Source organism: Pelobates fuscus, chromosome 1 (genome assembly GCF_036172605.1).
Source record: "Pelobates fuscus isolate aPelFus1 chromosome 1, aPelFus1.pri, whole genome shotgun sequence".
NCBI classification, from domain to species: Eukaryota; Metazoa; Chordata; class Amphibia; order Anura; family Pelobatidae; genus Pelobates; species Pelobates fuscus.
In genome coordinates this window covers 217879334-217885333 of record NC_086317.1, presented here as the reverse complement: position 1 = coordinate 217885333, position 6000 = coordinate 217879334, and positions in this window count along the sequence as shown.

Below are 6000 nucleotides of genomic sequence, written 5' to 3'. Positions count from 1 at the left end.
ATTCAAAAGACTTACTCTGCCGCATGGCGTGACTTACTGAGCATTTGTGCTATTAAAGCAGGGGATGCATATTGGCCCAGCATGGCTCGCCACCTCAGCACAGATCTGCTCACGAGTGATGTTGATTACCCCTCCGGAGTAACTTTTTGCAACCAATTGAAAGACTGGGCTAAAGATAAGCTTGCAGATCAGGCTGCTGGCCTTACTGATGTTGTGCAGGACAAAGGTGAATCTGTAGAAAGATTTCATGCAAGACTGTATCAAATGTTTACAGATTTGTGTTTTGATCTTACTGACAAAATTCATTCACAAATGCTGTCAGGTGCGTTTGTCCAAGGTGTTAAAGACTCCATACGCAAGGGAATCATTGATGCACGCCCTGAATATAAGGTTGTTCCTCTGGATACTTTACTCCTAGTTGCTAGAGGTCTGGAATCTGCCCAGACCCCCAGGAGACCCAATCCAGCTCCCATCATGGTGGCCCGCTCCTCCCCTGCCGCCAAGGGTGCTAAACTGGAGGATGTAACTTGTTTTAATTGCAAAGCTACAGGACATTATAGAAGTGATTGCCCAGAACCTAGAAGGGAACCAGGGGAGTCCAAAAAGCATTCCAAGCCTGCCCCGGCCCCTAAGGCCGAGAAAACGGTTCCAATTGTTGAGGAACCAGATGATTAGGAAATTGGCAAACCTGTGTCACTAACCCCTGTCATGGCAGTGTCTACAGGGGATAAAGGGGGGGGGGCACTTGCCACAGTGACTTTACCCATTGAAGGCCAACCTACCACATTTCTTGTTGACACAGGTGCAGCCTGAAGTGTTCTAAGAGAACAAGACCTGCCAGACCCATCTTTCTTGTCAAATATTGATGTCTCTTGTGTTGGAGTGGATGGCCAACCAAGACACAGTCCTCTAACATCCCCTCTGCGAGTTGGCACAAGTCTACTTGCCCGTTTTGTAGTATCCTCCACATGCCCAATTAACCTGCTAGGCGCTGATGTCCTCTCACGCCTGCAGGCATCTATAACCTTCACTCCAGATGGACAAGTAGAAATGTCTACACCTCTATCTGTTTCAGACACCTCAGCCTTGTGCTCCCTACCTCTGATGCTGCAATTAGAAGAACCCCGTAGGGAAGCAGCAGAACCAAGGTCCAATTTCCCAGATGTGCTGAAAACACAGGTGCCTGCTAAATTATGGTCCTCAGGCCCAGAGGACATAGGTCATCTAAATGTCCCACCTGTGGTGGTAAAGCTTATTCCAGGAGCTAAGTTACCAAGAAAACCACAATATCCTCTAAAACCAGCACAGGCTGCAGCCATTTCTATCCAAATCAAAGCACTCTTGGAGAAGGGTGCTCTAGTGAAATGCAAATCAGAATGTAATACTCCATTGTTTCCTGTGAAGAAGAAAACTCCAAAAGGTGAGCCAGAGAAGTACAGGATGGTTCAGGACCTCCGTGCTGTCAATGAAGCAACTGTTCTGGACACCCCTCTTGTACCAAACCCTCACACTCTGCTCTCAGGAGTCCCTCCATCTGCAAAGTACTTCAGTCATTGACCTAGCTAATGCCTTTTTCAGTGTTCCGCTGGATCCATCCTGTCAATACTTGTTTGCTTTCACTCATGAAATGCAACAGTATACATGGACTGTCATGCCCCAAGGAGCACAAAATTCTCCAAGTCAATTTGCAAAGGCCATGTGTACCATCCTTGACCCATGGCAAGCTGAACACCCAGAAGTTGTTTTGCTCCAGTATGTGGATGATTTACTGCTCTGTGGAGATGATATACCCACTACTGAAAAGTGTTCAATTAGTTTGCTTTGCTATTTGGCAGAACAAGGATGCAAAGCTTCACTTCTCAAGCTGCAGTTCTGCCAACCTTCAGTTATCTTCCTTGGACATTGCTTATCTCAAGGTACCAGACATCTCACTCGGGACCGAGTCAGAGCAGTTCTGGACATTCCACCCCCAAGGACTTCAAAATCTCTTCATGCCTTCTTAGGCCTCATTTCCTATTGCAGAGCATGGATCCCAGAAGCCTCTCTACTTATGCAACCTCTCTATGATGCACTCAAGACAGACCCATTTTGCCTGCCCAATTTCAAATCTCTTAAGCGTGCCATTGCTTCTGCTCCTGCCTTGGGCCTACCAGACTATTACCAAACCTTTCAAATTATTTGTCTCCGAAAGACAAGGCCATGCTACAGGAGTTCTTACCCAAACTAATGACTTAAGAGGCCGCCAGAGGCCTATTGGATACTTCTCATGCCAACTGGACATTGTGGCCAGAGGGACCCCTTCATGCCTTAGGGCTGTTTTTGCTGCAAGAGAACTCATTGAAAGAACTTCAGACCTGGTCCTTGGCCACCCTCTGGTTGTTTTGGCCCCTCATGACATCTCTGCCATTATCAACCAAGTCCAGCTCAAGCACGTGTCTCCTGCTAGACACTTGCGTCTGCAATGTCATCTTCTTCCGCCAGAGGCCTATTGGATACTTCTCATGCCAACTGGACATTGTGGCCAGAGGGACCCCTTCATGCCTTAGGGCTGTTTTTGCTGCAAGAGAACTCATTGAAAGAACTTCAGACCTGGTCCTTGGCCACCCTCTGGTTGTTTTGGCCCCTCATGACATCTCTGCCATTATCAACCAAGTCCAGCTCAAGCACGTGTCTCCTGCTAGACACTTGCGTCTGCAATGTCATCTTCTTCTACCTGACAACATTTCGATACAAAGATGTCAAGTTCTTAACCCATCCACTCTTCTTCCACTCCCTGAGGGGGGTATCTACTATGGTTTTGTCACGGATGAAACCTACATCTACCTTCTCTGTGGATGTATCAAGAAAATAATGCATCCACATTTAACATTTTACAAAGACAAGATACCTCTCTGTGAAGGCCCGGATTATGCCTTCTGTACCATATGGTACAAGCCAAACATTACTCCTGAACCTTGCTTACCACTGGATTGAAGTGAAGCTCACTGCTCAAGATTTTTATTGTGACTCTGAAGGCAATAGCATGGTCCTGATCCAACTGCCCTCAGAACTTAATTACCTGTACCGCCATTGGGATACTGCTATTCCACATATCCCTGTTACCAAGTTGAAAACAAGATCATGGAATGATCTTGGGCCTATGGCAAAATTATGGGCCACCATGGATGAATCACAGCTACAGGAAAATGGCATTGCCAAATACACAACAACTGACCTTCTTGAAGCATGGCCACGCCATTTCCTGGAAAAAGAATTTCAAGATCTGGTCATAGTGAATGACTATGACCCAGAAACTCCTCATGACTGTTTTGAACAGATGAAAATGGAAACAGTGCACTTACCAACTGTGCATGAGAATCCATTACCAAATCCGGATTTTACCCTGTTTGTGGACGGCTCAAGGTATGCTGATGAAGAAGGAAGATACCACACAGGATATGCCATAACCACAACAGAGGAAGTTCTCAAGTCATCATCTTTACCGCCAGCAATGTCTGCGCAAGAAGCTGAATTACAAGCCCTGACCTCAGCATGCAAAATTGCAGAAGGAAAGCGTGCCAACATCTATACAGATTCAAGATATGCTCTGGGTGTGGCACATGACTTCGGCCTCATTTGGAAGACAAGGGGATTTCTTACCACTGCCGGTACACCAGTCAAACACAGCTCTGCAATCAAGGAACTAATGGATGCCCTCCTACTCCCTGAAGAAGTGGCCGTTTTGAAAGTCAAGGCACATGGGAAATTGGATACAGATGAAGCAAAGGGCAACCATTTGGCTGACCAGGCTGCTAAGCAAGCGGCCAGAGATTTGCAGGAAGTGGATGAAGAAGTGTCCGGTCAAGAAGAAGAAGTTCCTATCTTTACCTTGCAAACTCTTCCTACTGACCTAAGAATTTTGCAAGAACAGCAAGCTGCAACTACCCCTGAAGAAATCCAGAAATGGAAGAAGAAAGGAGCTGTCTTAAAAGACGGAATTTATTACAATAACTCTAAATTTTGCCTTCCAAAGAATTTATATCCAGCAGTTGTCCAATGGGCACATGGGCCTGCACATCTGTCAAAAGACCTAATGGCCGCCCTCATTCAAAAGTATTATGAAGCACCTGGAATCACAACATTGATCAACAGCTTCTGTAGGGCCTGTGTCATTTGTGCAAAATGCAATCCAGGAAGACCAGTCAAGGTGCCTGCAAAACACCTAGCAAAACCCATGTACCCATTCCAGAGAATTCAAATTGACCACATCCAAATGCCCAAGAGTGGGCCTCATGAATACGCACTAGTAATAGTGGATATGTTCTCAGGCTGGCCAGAAGCCTACCCAGTGGCCAATATCACTGCCAAAACAACGGCTAAACGTCTACTTGCAGATAATGTGTGTAGATTTGGACTTCCAGAAGTCATTGAAAGTGATCAGGGCCCAGCCTTTACAGCAACAGTGACTAAATAAATTTGGACTGCTCTGGGGGTGACCCTAGCCTTTCACACCCCTTACCACCCACAAAGTAGTGGTAAAGTAGAGCGCATGAACGGCACTCTAAAAGCCAGAATGTAAAAAATGTCACAAGAAACAAAGATGCCCTGGCCAGAAAGCCTGCCAATAGCTTTATTCAGCGTTAGGCACACACCTAGAGGGAAGCATTCGTTATCCCCATATGAGATTCTATTTGGGACAGCACCCAGACTAGGTTGTTATTATCCGCAGCAGTTACAGCTTCAATCTGATGTTTTAGTAGACTATGTAACTGAACTTGCAAGTGCCTTGAACAAAATACATGCCCAAGTTTTCTCTTCAATTCCAGATCCTGATTTGGACACAGGTACCCACAACCTGCTTCCCGGAGATTGGGTTCTGGTTAAGAAGTTTGTGCGGAAAAATACCCTGGAACCAAGATTTGACGGGCCATTCCAAGTTCTCCTGATCACCGCAACCTCCGTCAAATTGGCCGGCAGGCCACATTGGATCCACGCTTCCCACTGCCCCAGAGGAAGCAGACACCGCACAACCATGTACCTCTGGTACATTGTCTCCTTAATTAGTTTAATTAAGGCCCAGCAAGTAGCCATCACTAAAGATGTTAGTGGGTACACCTTTTGGTATAATTCATCATGTACCCGTGTGGCTACCTATACCTTTGATTATTGTGACATCGTAGAATGCCCATTCCCTACATCACAAATCCAGAATATCTATAGAGATATCCCTCATGCAAAAGACCCATATGTTTGTGTAGTTGACAGACAATGGGGGCACAATTGTGACCATTGGGGGGCGGCGGGATGGAATGCCGGGCCTTCCTGGGGTTACAAGCCAAAAAGTGCCTTATCTAAAGTAGATGATCATGGTAGGTCCCTCCTTCAAAGAATGACTCTGAGAAAGCCTGGAGGAGGCACACCAATGAAATTAATTCTAAATATTGAGCATCCAAGTCCAACAGATGCAGACCGATATGTATTGGGAATGTATTGGAAAAAGGGTTCCTATACTAAATTAGGGCATTTCTACCTTAGAGATATGTGTAATTCCTCTGAGTGGCAAGGAGCTACTCACATGATCACAAACCCATTAAAACCACACATCCAGTCCTTTAAGGACATGATGGCCATTGCTAACCCCACCTTTGAAGATACCATGGCCGCTGAAACAGGTTTTAATGATGTTAACCTATGGTTAGAATGGATGAAATATAATGCCAACAAGCATAACAAAACCGCATGCTATGTGTGTGGTGGTGCCCGGCCTCATCTGGGCACTGTGCCTTTGACCCTACCAGTAGATGTAGAAAATTGTGTTTTGAGTCTTTTTGCCTATCACTACAATTTTAACAGGTCCATATGTCAAGCATGGACAGCAGAGTATCCTCTTCTAGCCAAAGATGTCAAACCCCCTGATGGTATTACCGTATATAAAGGTAATTACACTTGCTTTGCCATGTACGATGGTATTGGTAAATTTGTGGGTAACTTTTCCAAAGGTTATTGTGCTACATACAGAAC